Raw genomic sequence first — 16,753 nt, forward strand, 5'->3', positions numbered from 1 at the left:
GGAGTTCCTGGCATCCTTGGTCATCAAGGAAGCTTACTTGCATATTCCCATCTGGCCTCCTCATCAACGCTTTCTGCGTTTTGCAGTTCTGAGCCGACACTTCCAGTTCAGAGCCCTCCCGTTCGGGTTGGCTACTGCTCCGCGGACCTTCTCCAAAGTAATGGTGGTCATCGCGGCCTTTCTTCGCAAGAAAGGAGTACAAGTCCATCCTTATCTGGACGACTGGTTGATCCGAGTCCCCTCTTATGCAGAGTGCGGCAGAGCTTCAGACCGGGTGATTGCTCTTTTGAGCTCCCTGGGGTGGATCATCAACTGGGAGAAAAGCCAGCTGCGCCTGACTCAGTCCATGGAGTATGTGGGAGTTCGATTCGACTCCCAAGTGGGCAGAGTGTTCCTGCCAGACAATCGGATTGTCAAGCTTCAGGCTCAGGTGGACAAGTTCCTAGCAGCCTCGCCTCTTCGGGCTTGGGACTATGTGCAGCTGTTGGGCTCTATGACGGCCACGATGGAAGTTGTGCCCTGGGCCAGGGCCCATATGAGACCTATACAGCTCTCTCTGCTGCAGCGATGGACTCCAGCTTCGGAGGATTACGCTGTGTGCCTTCCCTTGGATCCGGCGGTGCGCAAAGTGCTGAGCTGGTGGCTGAGGCCAGACAAGCTGTCCACAGGAATGCCTCTTATGATCCCGGAGTGGGTTGTCGTCACGGCGGACGCCTCTTTGACGGGCTGGGGAGCCCACTACTTGGGAAGGACAGCGCAGGGGCTCTGGTCCCCTGCAGAGGCAAAGTGGTCTATCAACCTCCTGGAACTCAGAGCCATTCGGTTGGCACCTTTGGAGTTTCTCCCGGTCCTGGCGCTGAAGCCAGTACGGGTCTGGTCGGACGATGCCACAGCTGTGGCCTATGTCAATCGCCAGGGAGGTACCATGAGCGCCCCTCTAGCCAAGGAGGCCATGAAGCTATGCCTGTGGGCGGAAGCAAACCTGGAACAGCTGTCGGCGGCCCACATTGTGGGAGTCATGAATACTGCTCAGGCCTTCTTGGACATCACGAAGCTCTGGGGCCAGCCGAGCCTAGATCTGATGGCGTCATCAGTCAATTGCCAAGTGCCGTGCTTTTTCAGCAGAGGACGGGACCCTCGATCTCTGGGAGTAGATGCTCTTCTCCAACAGTGGCCGACACAGGAGCTTCTCTATGTGTTCCCGCCTTGGCCCATGTTGGGCAGGGTGCTAGGCCGGGTGGCAAAGCATCCGGGCCAGATAATCCTGGTGAGTCCGGATTGGCCCAGACGTCCCTGGTATGCGCGGACTTGATCAGGCTCTCAGTGGACGGCCCTCTGCAGCTGCCAGCGGAGCGGGGCCTGTTGCATCAGGGTCCCGTGGTAATGGAGGATCCCTCCCCCTTTGGTCTTTCGGCCTGGCTATTGAGCGGCAGCGTCTGAGAAAGAAGGGCTTCTCAGACAAGGTCATCGCCAGTATGCTGAGAGCGAGGAAGTGCTCTACTTCTACTGCTTACCCCAGGGTTTGGCGTACCTTTGCATCGTGGTGTGAGGCAGGCTCACTTTCTCCCTTCACTGCTCCAATTTCTTCAGTATTGGCGTTCCTGCAAGAAGGTCTGGAAAAAGGCCTGTCGCTCAGTTCCCTTAAGGTCCAGGTAGCGGCTCTTGCTTCAGGGGTCACCTGAAGGGTGCTTCCCTGGCCTCGCAGCCAGAGGTGGTACGCTTTCTCAAGGGAGTTAATCATCTGCGCCCTCCTCTGCACTCAGTGGTACCTGCGTGGAATCTCAATCTGGTGCTAAGAGCCTTGCAGAAGCCGCCTTGTGAACCCTTGTCGAGGGCATCTCTGAAAGACCTGACGTTGAAAGCAGTCTTTTTGGTGGCTATCACTTCAGCCAGAAGAGTTTCCGAGCTCCAGGCGCTATCATGTCGGGAGTCCTTTCTGCAGTTCACTGAGGCAGGAGTGTCTATTCGCACAGTGCCTTCCTTCTTGTCCAAGATTGTTTCTCGCTTCCATGTGAATCAGCAGCTCTGTCTACCCTCCTTTCGTAGGGAGGACTACCCGGAGGAGTACTCTGCTCTCAAATATCTAGATGTGAGACGAGTCATCATCAGATACTTGGAAGTGACCAATGATTCCAGAAGTCGGATCATCTGTTTGTGCTGTTCGCAGGTCCTCGTAAGGGTCTGCAGGCTGCCAAGCCTACAGTGGCACGATGGGTCAAGGAAACCATTGCAGCGGCTTATTTGGCCGCGGGGAAGGTGCCGCCTATCTAGCTGAAGGCTCACTCCACTAGAGCACAGGTGACCTCGATGGCAGAGGCCGGGTCCGTCTCCTTGGAAGAGATTTGCAAGGCGGCAACTTGGGCATCGGCTCATACCTTCTCCAGACATTACCGCTTGACTGGCTGCTCGGGCGGAGGCCCGTTTGGAGCTTCAGTGTTGTGGTCAGGGATTTCTATGTCCCAGCAGTCTATGGATTGATCGGCATGATGATATGGAAGGTAAAATTATGTATCATACCTGATAATTTTCTTTCCATTAATCATAGCCGATCAATCCATAGCCCCTCCCGGATATCTGTACTGTTTATATTCTGGTTGCATTTCAGGTTCAAGTTTAGTCTTCAGTTCCTGTTCAGGACTTCGTGTTTGTTTTTTCAATTGGATTCTTCAGGAGTTGAGACGATTTTGTTTTACAGTGAGCTGCTGCATTCCTCTCCCCTCCGTTTTACGGGGTTGGATTGAAACCTAAATTCTGCCGTCGCTCCCTCCCGCTTCATGCGGCTGTAGGGCAGCTTTGTACCCCTCCCGCTTCGGCGGTGTTAGGGTCAGTCAGCTCCTCCCGCGGTTGTGGTTGCAGGATAAGCCAGATCCCCCTGCATCGGCGGGTGTGGTGTCCCTCCCCCGCTCCGCGGGGATGAGCTGGACGGATTCCCCTCCCCCACTTGTGTGGGGATGAGCTGGGTTGATTCCCCTCCCCCGTTTCGGCGGTGGTGAGCTGGGCAGAGTGTCCTTTTGTGGGTGTAATTCTCTATGTGCTGAGTCCTGCGGATGGAGCTTTGATATCGACATACTGAGGAGTTTCCGGCAGCACATGACCACATATAGGGAGGCAAAAGGATTGCTCTCTATCTCCACCTGCTGGTAGATGGACACAACCCCACCAGTCTATGGATTGATCGGCTATGATTAATGGAAAGAAAATTATCAGGTATGATACATAATTTTACCTTGAGATGAACTCTAAAAATGAGAAGAACGGTAAAAAAAAAACTTAGGGGGGCAACTGAGAGAGTAAAAACTGTACAACAGGCGTGGACGCTGTTCAAAAATACCATCCTGGAGGCCCAGGCCATACATATTCCGCGAATTAGAAAAGACGGAAGTCCAAAAGACACCCGGCCTGGTTGAAAAGTGAGGTGAAGGAAGCTATTAGGGCTAAAAGAAACGCCTTCAGAAAATGGAAGAAGGAGCAGTCTGAAAATAACAAGAAACAGCATAAGGAGTGTCAAAGCAAATGCAAGGCGCAGATTAAGAAGGCCAAGAGGGAGTATGAAAAAAAGATAGCATTAGAGGCAAAAAAAAATAGGAAAAATTTTTTTCGGTATATTAAAAGCAGGAAGCCGGCAAAAGAATCGGTTGGGCCGCTGGATGACTGAGGGGTAAAAGGGGCGATCAAGGAAGACAAAGACGTAGCGGAGAGACTGAATGAATTCTTTGCTTCGGTCTTCACCGAGGAAGATTTGGGTGGGATACCGGTGTCGGAAATGGTATTTCAAGCGGACGAGTCGGAGAAACTTACTGACTTCACGGTAAACCTGGAGGACGTAATGGGGCAGTTCGGCAAACTGAAGAGTAGCAAATCTCCTGGACCGGATGGTATTCATCCTAGAGTACTGATAGAACTGAAAAACGAGCTTGCGGAGCTACTGCTAGTGATATGCAACTTATCCTTAAAATCGAGCGTGGTACTGGAAGATTAGAGGGTGGCCAATGTAACGCCCATTTTTAAAAAAGGCTCCAGGGGAGATTCGGGAAATTATAGACCAGTGAGTCTGACGTCGGTGCCTGGGAAAATGGTAGAGGCTATTATTAAAAACAAAATTACAGAGCACATCCGAGGACATGGATTACTGAGACCAAGTCAGCATGGCTTTTGTGTGGGGAAATCTTGCCTGACCAATTTACTTCAATTCTTTGAAGGAGTGAACAAACATGTGGACAAAGGGGAGTCGGTTGATATTGTGTATCTGGATTTTCAAAAGGCGTTTGACAAGGTACCTCATGAAAGGCTACAGAAGAAATTGGAGGGTCATGGGATAGGAGGAAATGTCCTATTGTGGATTAAAAACTGGTTGAAGGATAGGAAACAGAGAGTGGGGTTAAATGGGCAGTATTCACAATGGAGAAGGGTAGTTAGTGGGGTTCCTCAGGGGTCCGTGCTAGGACCGCTGCTTTTTAATATATTTATAAATGATTTAGAGATGGGAGTAACTAGCGAGGTAATTAAATTTGCTGATGACACAAAGTTATTCAAAATCGTTAAATCGCGACAGGATTGTGAAAAATTACAAGAGGACCTTACGAGACTGGGAGACTGGGCGGCTAAATGGCAGATGATGTTTAATGTGAGCAAGTGCAAGGTGATGCATGTGGGAAAAAAGAACCCGAATTATAGCTACGTCATGCAAGGTTCCACGTTAGGAGTTACGGACCAAGAAAGGGATCTGGGTGTCGTCGTCGATAACACACTGAAACCTTCTGCTCAGTGTGCTGCTGCGGCTAAGAAAGCGAATAGAATGTTGGGTATTATCAGGAAAGGTATGGAAAACAGGTGTGAGGATGTTATAATGCTGTTGTATCGCTCCATGGTGCGACCGCACCTTGAGTATTGTGTTCAATTCTGGTCGCCGCATCTCAAGAAAGATATAGTAGAATTGGAAAAGGTGCAGCGAAGGGCGACTAAAATGATAGCGGGGATGGGACGACTTCCCTATGAAGAAAGACTAAGGAGGCTAGGGCTATACAGCTTGGAGAAGAGACGGCTGAGGGGAGACATGATAGAGGTATATAAAATAATGAGTGGAGTGGAACAGGTGGATGTGAAGCGTCTGTTCACGCTTTCCAAAAATACTAGGACTAGGGGGCATGCGATGAAACTACAGTGTAGTAAATTTAAAACAAATCGGAGAAAATGTTTCTTCACCCAACGTGTAATTAAACTCTGGAATTCGTTGCCGGAGAAAGTGGTGAAGGCGGTTAGCTTAGCAGAGTTTAAAAAGGGGTTGGACGGTTTCCTAAAGGACAAGTCCATAAACCGCTACTAAACGGACTTGGAAAACTCCAAAATTCCAGGAATAACATGTATAGAATGTTTGTACGTTTGGGAAGCTTGCCAGGTGCCCTTGGCCTGGATTGGCCGCTGTCGTGGACAGGATGCTGGGCTCGATGGACCCTTGGTCTTTTCCCAGTATGGCATTACTTATGTACTTATAAGCCTGTTTCCAAGTTTTATTAAAACTTTCCCACCTATGAGAAATTCCATCTAGGCGGCATACAGTCTAAATTAAAAAGGGAGGGGATGAAACTGTAGACAAGACAACACACAGTAGGGTGATCAATTTTCATAGAAAAGGTGGGGGGACGGGCTAAAAACAGAAGGTGCCCTTTATTTGTTTCAGGACTCTCAGCGATCCTACCAAATCCCTGGAGATACTGGTCAGACAGAGGGGATCAGTGAGCACTAGAAAAGGCATCTCGAAAGACAGAGGTTTTAAGGTCACAAATGTGTCTTCAGAACAACATTGATGTGGATGTATAGGCAATAGGTTTGAGTTCAGGAGCTTGAACAGAGAAAATAGCATGTCTAGTTTATTCATGATGGATTTCCCTGTATATAGGAACATTAAGACATTGGAGTTGTGTAGATATAAGGGCACGGGGAGGGAAGTAAGGGATTAGATATCATGCTAAATATGGACGTTTGTTGGAAGTGCAGATCTTAAATAGTAATAGCAATATTTTGTATGTAATGTGTAACAGGTAACCAATGAGCATTTTCTAAATGAGGTATTACATGATCACATTTTTTAGGTCCATTAATTTTGATAGCTGTATTCTGGACAGTCTGTAATCTACGACAGTCTTTCACTCGAAGACCCACATATAGAGAATTACAGTAGTCTAATTGACTTATAATTAAGGAATGTATAAGTATATTCAGTGCTGGAAGATTGAACGGACCTAATTAATTAGAGCATATAGAAAGAGCGTTGTACAACTTGTGATATCTGGTACTGGAATGAAAGTTTGGTGTCCAAGATGACTCCAAGTAATCGAGTAGTCTGCCCTTGAGGAATGGGAGCACCGTCTATAAGAATAGGGGAAGGAAGAGTTATCCTATCCATTGGAGTCCAATCTGAAAATCCTAGGAATAACTATTGATCAACAGTTATCATTTGAACCACAAGTATCCAATGTCTTCAAAACACTGTGGTAATTAAAAAGATTGAGACCATACTTTCCAAACTCAGTTTTCAGGTCCCTAACTCAATCATTAGTATTATTCAAATTCAATTACTGCAATTCCATTTATGCAGGTCTAAAAACCTCATTAATCAGAAAACTACAAACTGCCCAAAATACAGCAGCTTGTCTTGTACTAAGAGTCCCTCGTTACTCTAAAGCAACTCCTCTTCTACTTAAATTACATTGGCTTCCAATAAATGCACGTCACATTCAATTTCTGTGTACTTGTTTATCAAATAATTTATGACTTATCGCCATCTTATATGCAGAACCTTATTGAGCTGCCAATACATAACACTAAGAAATCCTCCAGAGACTTCTTTGTCTTACACTTCCCACACTGCAACAAAATTAAATATAAAACAATTCAAACTGCCAGATTCTCCTATCAATGTACTAGGAGATGGAATTCCTCGCCTAAGCAATTACATCACATTGCTGAATATTTCATATTTTGTAAATTGCTAAATACACACCTGATTGTTTATCAATGACAGAAGCAACCAATCCAATATATAATCTACAGGTTGCAACAATCATGACTCATTACATACTATTCTGGTTATCACAATATTTTTCACAAAATTTGATTGTATAATTGTTGTTATTTGTTTTTCACAATACGTGTTCCAGGGGCATAGCCAGACCTCAATGTTTAGAGGGTCCGGAGCCCAAAGTGTGTTTGTGTGTGTGTGTGGGAGGGGGGGGGGGGACAGTTTGGCCCTCCCCCCCTGCTACAACTTCCCACCCCACCGCAACCCCACATACCTTGGCTGGCGGGGGTCCCCAACCCTCGCCAGCTGAAGACTTCCTCTGGTGCTGTTCTCTGCACATTGCCTGCTCTGCTTCCCCTCACATCGTGTGCATGCTATACCTGTATCTCTTATATCATGCAAATGGTTGAGAAGAGTAGGGTGATCTATGAGGTCAAACACAGCAATGAGATCTAATGATATCAAAAAGACTGGCTTAGATTTATCTAGATGTGTACAGATCATTGCGGTAATGTCTAACAGTGCTATCTCTGTACTGTGGTGGCACCGGGAATCCTGTCTGGTTTGGATGTAGAACATTGGTATTAGCAATGAAATCTGAAAGTTGTGAGTGGACAATATGTTCAATGATTTTAGTTAGAAATGGAGGATTTGCAATTGGGTGATAATTTGAAGGGTTAGAAGGTGATCCTCTTTGGTCCTTATTCTTTGGGTATACTGAAGCTAATTTCAGCTCAGATGGAAACTGACCAGATGTAAGGGTTGCACTTGTCATGGAATGAAGAAAAGGTATAAATGTGGGCAGGAATTTTTTGATTATAGCAGAAGGAAGGGGATCAGTCGTTGCTGTAGTTTGCATACTGGCAATGATTCTTTTAAGACTGGCAGCTGAGGGAACCTGAAGTGTCGATAGAGTGCTACAAGATACTAAGGATATCAGAGGAGTAGAATTAGTTCATAAAGAATTAACTGGCATTGGGGTAAGGGGAGGTGGGGAGGGACAGGAATGGGTTGAGTTTGTATGTTGTGACTGAATAGAGTGGAGAAAGGTTGAGATCTTGTTTTTGAAATGAGATGCAAGAGACTGAGCTATAGGAAGGGGGGGTGATAGAAAGTTGGGAGAGTGTATGATGTGTAGCAAGTATTTTAAGGGTCTTGTAAAGAATTGCATTGTTCTTGCTTAAGCCCGTTCTAAAGTTTGCCTGGGAGATAGACTGTGTAGGGTGTAGGCCGCACAAGCTGTTCTACTAATAAATCACACGGTTTCAAATATGAGATGTACCACAGTCAGATCCTCTCTGGCCAATAATATAAAGGACTTTATGACATCATAAGTTCTGAAAACACCCTCTTTCTTAAAAGAGGTAAATATTTCTAGAAGCTTTAAGGCAAACCTTTGGTGTTCCCTATTTGTTTTCTGAGATGTGAAGAAGCAAGGCGGACCCAACCATAAGGCAAGACTGGGTGGTTGCCTAGGGCAGCAGCTTCTGAAGAGCAGCAGTTGCAGTCAAAGCAAAACAACAGATCCTGACAGCCACACAAAGAGCCATAGCGAGGAGAGCAAGCACACAGATACATACCAAGCACAGTTTAATATTTGAAACTGTGGTGACAAATTATGCATTTTAACAGGATAGTTGTGGAGGGGGTGGGGTTGGAATGATCACGATTACTGAGTTTAATTATTAAAATTTGGGGGGGGGGGTCGAAAGGTTTAGGTTTCTCCCAGGGCACCGATATCCATGCACCTGCCCTCTGAAGGAAGATGTGTATGTAATGTCATAGTAACATAGTAGATAACAACAGATAAAGACTTGTACAATCCATCCAGTACACCCAACCAGATAAACTTTTCCACACACTTCTCTGCATTGGGGGCCCAACAGTATTTATTTATTTATTTATTTATTCGGATTTATTTACTGCCTTTTTGAAGGAATTCACGCAAGGTGGTGTACAGTAAGAATAAATCAAGCATAACCAATAAACAGTTACAGCAGTAAAAATATTCAAATAACAATACAAAGTATGGCATAGAGGGACATAATCAAAAGGGATGCCCAAGTTTTGTTGAGGACGTCCTCGCAAAACGTCCCGGCGAAGCGGCGGGGAAACTCGTATTATCGAAACAAGTTGGGCGTCCATCTTTTTTTTGATAATATAGTCGGGGATGCCCAAATCTTAACATTTATGTTGTCCCTAGAGATGGTTGTCCCTAGACTTGGTCGTTTCTGATTTTTGGCGGTAATAGAAACTATGAACGCCCATCTCAGAAACGACCAAATGCAAGCCCTTTGGTCATGGGAGGAGCCAGCATTCGTAGTGCACTGGTCCCCCTGACATGCCAGGACACCAACCGGGCACCCTAGGGGGCACTGCAGTGCATTTCATAAATTGCTCCCAGGTACATAGCTCCCTTACCGTGTGTGCTGAGCCCCCCCAAACCCCACTACCCACAACTGTACACCACTACCATAGCCCTTACGGGTGAAGGGGGGCACCTAGATGTGGGTACAGTGGGTTTCTGGTGGGTTTTGGAGGGCTCACATTTACCACCATGTGTAACAGGTAGGGAGGGGGGTGGGCCTGGGGCCACCTGCCTGAAGTGCACTGCACCCACTAAAACTGCTCCAGGGACCTGCATACTGCTGCGGTGGACCTGAGGTTGGCATAGAGGCTAGCATGACATATTTTTAAAGTTGTTTTTGAGGGTGGGAGGGGGTTAGTGACCACTGGAGGAGTAAGGGGAGGTGATCCCCGATTCTCTACGGTGGTCATCTGGTAATTTCGGGCACCTTTTTTGCCTTGGTCGTAAGAAAAACAGGACCAGGTAAAGTTGTCCGAATGCTTGTCAGGGATGCTCTTTTTTTTTATTCCCATTATGGGTCGAGGACGACCATGTGTTAGGCATGCCCAAGTCCCACCTTCGTTACGCCTCCGACACGCCCCCATGAACTTTGGTCGTCCCCACGATAGAAAGCAGTTGGGGACACCCAAAATTGCCGATTTGGGCGACCCTGTGAGAAGGACGCCCATCTTGCGACTTGCGTTGAAAGATGGGCGTCCTTCTCTTTCGAAAATAAGCCTGATAGTATACTACATACAATGTCAACACAATACGTAATAAAACATTTTAATAGACAGCTTAGGGTATAAGCAAAGATGGAACATATAGCTAGGTAAGAGAGTTCTGTTCAGAACTCTGCTGCACGTCTTATATTCCGCCTGAACCAATATACTCATATCACCCCTCTTCTCAGGTCACTTCACTGGCTTCCAATCAGATACCGCATACAGTTCAAGCTTCTCCTTCTTACCTACAAATGCACTCAGTCTGCAGCCCCTCATTACCTCTCTACCCTCATTTCCCCTTATGTTCCCGCCCGTAACCTCCGCTCACAGGACAAATCCCTCCTCTCAGTACCCTTCTCCACCACCGCCAACTCCAGGCTCCACTCATTCTGCCTCGCCTCACCCTATGCTTGGAATAAACTTCCTGAGCCCTTACGCCAAGCCCCCTCCCTACCCATCTTCAAATCCTTGCTCAAAGCCCACCTCTTCAATGTTGCTTTCGGTACCTAACCTTTATACCTTTCAGGAAATCTAGACTGCCCCTATTTGACTGACTGTACATTTGTCCTTTAGATTGTAAGCTCCTCCTCCACCCCTATCCCGCTGTCTGTTGGAGTCCCTCAGGGTTCTGTCCTTGGACCCCTTCTTTTCTCTATCTACACCTCTTCCCTGGGCTCGCTGATCTCGTCTCATGGCTTCCAGTATCATCTTTATGCTGACGACACCCAGCTTTATCTCTCCACACCTGACATCACTGCGGAAACCCAGGCCAAAGTATCGGCCTGCTTATCCGACATTGCTGCCTGGATGTCCAACCGCCACCTGAAACTGAACATGGCCAAGACCGAACTTCTTGTCTTCTCACCCAAACCCACTTCTCCTCTACCTCCACTCTCTATCTCAGTTGATAACACCCTCATCGTCCCAGTCTCATCTGCCTGCAACCTCGGTGTCATCTTCGACTCCTCCCTCTCCTTCTCTGCGCACATCCAGCAGATAGCCAAGACCTGTCGCTTCTTCCTCTATAACATTAGCAAAATCCGCCCTTTCCTCTCTGAGCACACCACCCGAACTCTCATCCACTCTCTCGTTACCTCTCGCCTTGACTACTGCAACCTACTCCTCACTGGTCTCCCATTTAGCCACCTATCCCCCCTTCAGTCCATTCAGAACTCTGCTGCACGTCTTATGTTCTGCCTGAACCGATACACTCACATCACCCCTCTCCTCAAGTCACTTCATTGGCTTCCGATCAGGTACCGCATTCAATTCAATCTTCTGCTACTAATCTACAAATGTACTCGATCTGCAGCCCCTCCTTACCTCTCAACCCTCATCTCCCCTTACGTTCCTACCCGTAACCTCCGCTCTCAAGACAAATCCCTCCTTTCAGTACCCTTCTCTACCACTGCCAACTCCAGGCTCCGCCCTTTCTGCCTCGCCTCACCCCACGCGTGGAACAAACTCCTCGAGCCCATACGTCAGGTCCCCTCCCTCCCTATCTTCAAATCTCTGCTTAAAGCCCACCTCTTCAATGTCGCCTTCGGCACCTAACCTCTACACCTCTACCCAGGAAATCTAGACTGCCCAACTTGACATTTCGTTCTTTAGATTGTAAGCTCATTTGAGCAGGGACTGTCCTTCTTTGTTTATTTTGTACAGCGCTGCGTAACCCTAGTAGCGCTCTAGAAATGTTAAGTAGTAGTAGTAGTAGACTGTCCTTCTATGTTAAATTGTACAGCGCTGCGTAACCCTAGTAGCGCTTTAGAAATGTCAAGTAGTAGTAGTAGTAGAGTAGGAGGAGTTAGAAAATAAGGGGACTAATTTAAAGAAAGTTGCACATGAGGTCCGAGAGGTGATTAAATATTAGCTAGGGTAGGAGTGGATAAACATGTCCTGCTGCAGTATGTGTAGCCGAGTCACTCCTTGTTTGTGTGTGTAAGACTAATATCTTAGCTGTTAATGATTCCTGGTCAGTGATTGAAGGTGTGTTCCCAGGAAGTATCCTCAGCTGCGCAGATGAGAATTTCTGAAACCACTGGGCACTAGACAGGTTCATTATTAAGTTTGTATGTTATTGTGTGCGTATACACAGAGCACAGCTGTCCAAAACACTGTATACTGTAATTAGGTTCTTTCCACATGGGAAATTTTGGCAGGAGTCAGATTATGTAAGGGGACTGGTGCTGCTCTTTCAAAAAAAGCCCTGAGATTTATAATGGTTGTGGAGAAAGCAGGACCCCTGGTTCAAGGTCTTAGTTGAGAGATGCCCCCCCCCAATCAGCTGCATCATAGCCCTCATCCTTACAGATTGTTTCTGACCACTACACCTCTACTCAGGAAATCTAGACTGCCCCAACTTGACATTTTGTTATTTAGATTGTAAGCTCATTTGAGCAGGGACCGTCCTTCTTTGTTAATTTGTAAAGCGCTGCCTAACCCTAGTAGCGCTCTAGAAATGTTTAGAAATGTAGTAGTAGTAGTAGTATCTGATGTAACTCACCTTGAGCGACTACTGAAAAAGTGTAAGCAAAATCCCTTCCCCTTCTTCTTAAGAAACTGTAAAAACAAGCTAAAGAAACTGGGTACAAGGAAGATGTGTTTCTAGTGTCTCTGGTTCCCTCCTTGTTCCTTCAAATTCATGGATGGACTCCCTAATGGGAGATCTCCTCCTAGAAAGGACAGAACTGGCTGATAATTGCCAGAGGCTTGACACCCAGTGACAGGCTTTTCTAATAAATTTCAACCCTATGCATTCAAGACAGACTTGGCTACAGCAACAGCAGCTCTGTTTTGGTTGTGTGCCTGTAAAAGATCTTCTGTGGCCTCCGATAAGGCACTGATTTTTACATCTGTCACCTGCTCAAAGCCATTCAATGAAAGAGATTATCTGTGCAGAACAAAATACAAAAAGAATATGACAATACAGCATAACTGTCTGTCAACTGAAAAGGCAGAGGGAGGCTCATGGCAAGAAATACTACAGGGCAGGTTTGGGCTTGCAAGGAATTCCTATCCTTTTGTGACATTGTTCTTTCAAGCTAGCAGAGTTCCAAAGAATGAAGGAAGGAAACAAAGATCTAATCCTTGAGGAAGGCTAAACATTCAACAGAGCAGCAAGAGGCCATGGAAGGAGTCATGGGAGACAGATCCCCTTAGAGGACGTCACTGGTGCTACAAAGATCTGATCTAACCAGGGCCGGTGCAAGGGTATTTGATGCCCTCGGCGAGCTTTTTGCCTTACATGCCCTCTTTGGTTATCTTTTATGCCCCACTCTGAGATTTTCATAACTAAACATCAATCATGATTGCCTTAATGTTACTCATTCCAGAGCAATCCTGCCAAAATGCATAATCTGATATTAAAAAATGCATAATCTGATATAAATTTGTGGAGACAGACATGGGAAGCAACTGCTTGCCCTGGGATTTGTAGTATGGAGTGTTGCTAGAATTTGGGTTTCTGCCAGGTACTTGTGACCTAGCATGGCCACTGTATGGAGAACAGGATACTGGGCTAGATGGACCATTGGTCTGACCCAGTATGTTCTTATGTATTTTGAAGCCTGGTATCTCTTATCTAAACTAACCTTTAGTCCTCTTGGTTATTATTTTTTTTTTGGATCTCAAGTCCTTTAAGAGAAGCATGGGTGAATTACTGTTGAAATAGTATTTTGATTGTAAAAATTAATTTAGCAAATTATAGGGTACAGATGATACAAAAGTGTGAAGGAGTGGCCTAGTGGTTAGAACACTGGTCTTGACATCCAGAGGTGCCCGTTTCAAATCTCACTGCTGCTCCTTGTGATCTTCGGCAAGTCACTTAACCCTCTAGTGCCTCAGGTACAAAATTTAGATTTTGAACCCTCCAGGGACAGGGAAATACTCAGACTGAGGGGGGGCATACTCAAGAAAAATGTCAGGAAGTATTTTTTCATGGAGAGAGTGGTGGATACTTGGAATGCCCTCGTGGTGGAGATGAAAACGGTAACGGAATTAAAAAATGTGTGGGATAAACATAAAGGAATCCTGTTCAGAAGGAATGGATCCTCAGAAGCTTAGCAGAGATTGGGTGGCAGAGCCGGTGGTGGGAGGCGGGGCTAGTGCTGGGCAGACTTGAAAATGGCAGGTACAAATCAAGGTCAGGTATACACATAAAGTAGCACATATGAGTTTATCTTGTTGGGCGGACAGTATGGACCGTGCAGGTCTTTCTCTGCCGTCATCTTACTATGTTACACTTTTAAATATTAAACTTTGTTTCATATGCACTTAGGTAGTAAGGGCAATTTCAAAAAGAACATTTACCTGGGTAAGTGCAGTTTATCTAGGTAAACATCATATTTGAAAATCCCCCCCCCCCCCCCCCCCCCCCGCCCCAGTGGCTAAAAGGATGTTCTGATGGTTTTTGAGTTTCTGTAGATGTCAGGACCTAGTGTTTTGCTATTACTGCTGCTTGCCAAAACCACCCCCACCCTCTCTCCAGAAGCTGCTGCCCTATGCAACTACCTACTTTGCACTAACGATTAAGCCAGCCCTGGACTGAACATACATAAACACAGTAACGCAGTCCAGGATGCCAGATAAAGACTGATTGGCCCATCCAGGCTCGTCTACACCAACTGCTAATCTTTACACTCCCTTCCTGTCCCTCAGAGATCCTCTGTACATAGAAACATAGAAACTGACACAGGTAGAGACCACATGGCCTATCCAGTCTCTCCAGCTACTAATCTCTACAATCCCTTCCTCTCCCTCAGAGATCCTCTGTATATAGAAACATAGAAACTGACACAGGTAGAGACCACATGGCCTATTCAGTCTCTCCAGCTACTAATCTTTACAATTTTCTCTCCCCCAGAGATGTCTGTACATAGAAACTGACACAGATAAAGACCATAAGGCCTTCTAGTCTGTCCATCCACACCAACTACTAATCTCTACAATCTCTTCCTCTCCCTCAGAGACCCTCTGTATATAGAAACATAAAAAACTGACACAGATAAAGACCACACGGCCTATCCAGTCTGTCCATTCACACCAACTACTAATCTCTACAATCCCTTCCTCTTCTTCAGAGATCCTCTGTGCATAGAAACATAGAAAGTATAGAAAGTAGAGGTAGATAAAGACCATATGGCCTATCCAATCTGTCCATCCATACCAACTACTAATCTCTACAGTCCCTTCTTCCTCTTCAGAGATCCTCTGTACATAGAAACTGACGGCAGAAAAGACCATAGGGCCTATCCAGTCTGTCCATCCACACCAACTACTAATCTCTACAATTTCTTCCTCTCCCTCAGAGACCCTTTGTATATAGAAACATAGAAACTGACACAGATAAAGACCATATGGCTTATCCAGTCTGTCCATTCACACCAACTACTGATCTCTACCATCCCTTCCTCTCCCTCAGAGATTCTCTGTACTTGTTCCAGGCTTTCTTGAATTCAGATACAATCCTCATTTCCACCACCTCCACTGGGAGGCCATTCCACACATCCACCACCATTTCTGTGAAGAAGTGTTCCCTTAGATTACTCTTGAGTCTATCCCCTTTCATCTTCGTTCTATGACCCCTTGTTCTGGAGCATTCTTTGAAATGAAAGACGTCTGGTTCCTGTTAGTTTCTATATAAACTAACTTTTATCCTGGTGCATCCTGGTACCCGTAGTCTTTGCTTCATCTAGCAAAAATCAGGGTGCACCAGGAAATGGGTATCAGAAACCCAGGGCCAGCCTAACGCCTCTTTCCAGAAACTGTGTCATTGGCGGCTTGGATTATTTTTATGCTTCCTGAAAGAGAAATACGTTGCAACCATTTGAGAGTCAGAGAGGGAAGTTCCAGCTGTTTAGTTCTGTCTTTTGCTGACAGCTGTGCTAGGGTAGTTCTTTCCTATATTGTCCTGGGAACAAATACGAAAACAGATTCTGTGTGGTTATAGCTGACCTCAGAGTGGCTAGGAAAGGATTGAAGTTGGGATCTTAAGAGTGCTATGACAACCCATTTTTCTTCTGCTTCCATTGTTTCTAAGGTAAACAGAGATCTCGTTTTACCAGTTCTGGAAATTTACCCATACTTTCTGCCCACAGCAAAATGAAGAAGTGTTCCTACTTGCTGAGTTACCCACAGAATTTCACGCATGCAGAAAACCAGCCCATTTATCCAACATAAGACATATGCAGGCAAAGACCAATTTTTAAAAATCTTGTATGCAGGTGAGTGCGTGCCTAACCCATGTAAAAACAAGTTTTTGAACATTTCATCCCTCCATAAATGCAGCTAAAAGTGTATACACCATATGACACTGCATGTATTGTTAGTGGGACCAGAAAATACACATGGGGGTTTAATTTTGAAATAATTTACCACACTTATTTTACACTTGCAGAGTTCATAGATGTAAAATTATATGTACATAAGCACTGCCACACTGGGAAAGGACCAAAGGGCCATCAAGCCCAGCACTCTGTCTCCGACTGCGGCCAATCCAGGCCTCAAGAACCTGGCAAAAACCCAAAATTTAATAATGATCAATGAACTTTTCCTTCAGGAATCTGTCCAGACCCCCTTTAAACTCAGCAAGGCCAGTTGCCGTCACTACCTTCTCCGGCAATGAGTTCCAGAGTCTAACTACGCGCTGAGTAAAGAAAAACTTTC

The 16,753-nt window shown here is 45.9% G+C and overlaps 1 long non-coding RNA gene across 1 annotated transcript in view; it reads left to right on the top strand.

The window, feature by feature from the left end:
* Positions 1–16,753, top strand: part of LOC115458359 — a 36,706-nt gene that overhangs the window by 3,319 nt on the left and 16,634 nt on the right. The window contains exon 2 of the long non-coding RNA XR_003940044.1: positions 16,186–16,311. This is a non-coding gene — a long non-coding RNA (uncharacterized LOC115458359). The remainder of the gene's footprint in view (positions 1–16,185; positions 16,312–16,753) is intronic.

Source organism: Microcaecilia unicolor, chromosome 14 (genome assembly GCF_901765095.1).
Source record: "Microcaecilia unicolor chromosome 14, aMicUni1.1, whole genome shotgun sequence".
Lineage (NCBI taxonomy): Eukaryota > Metazoa > Chordata > Amphibia > Gymnophiona > Siphonopidae > Microcaecilia > Microcaecilia unicolor.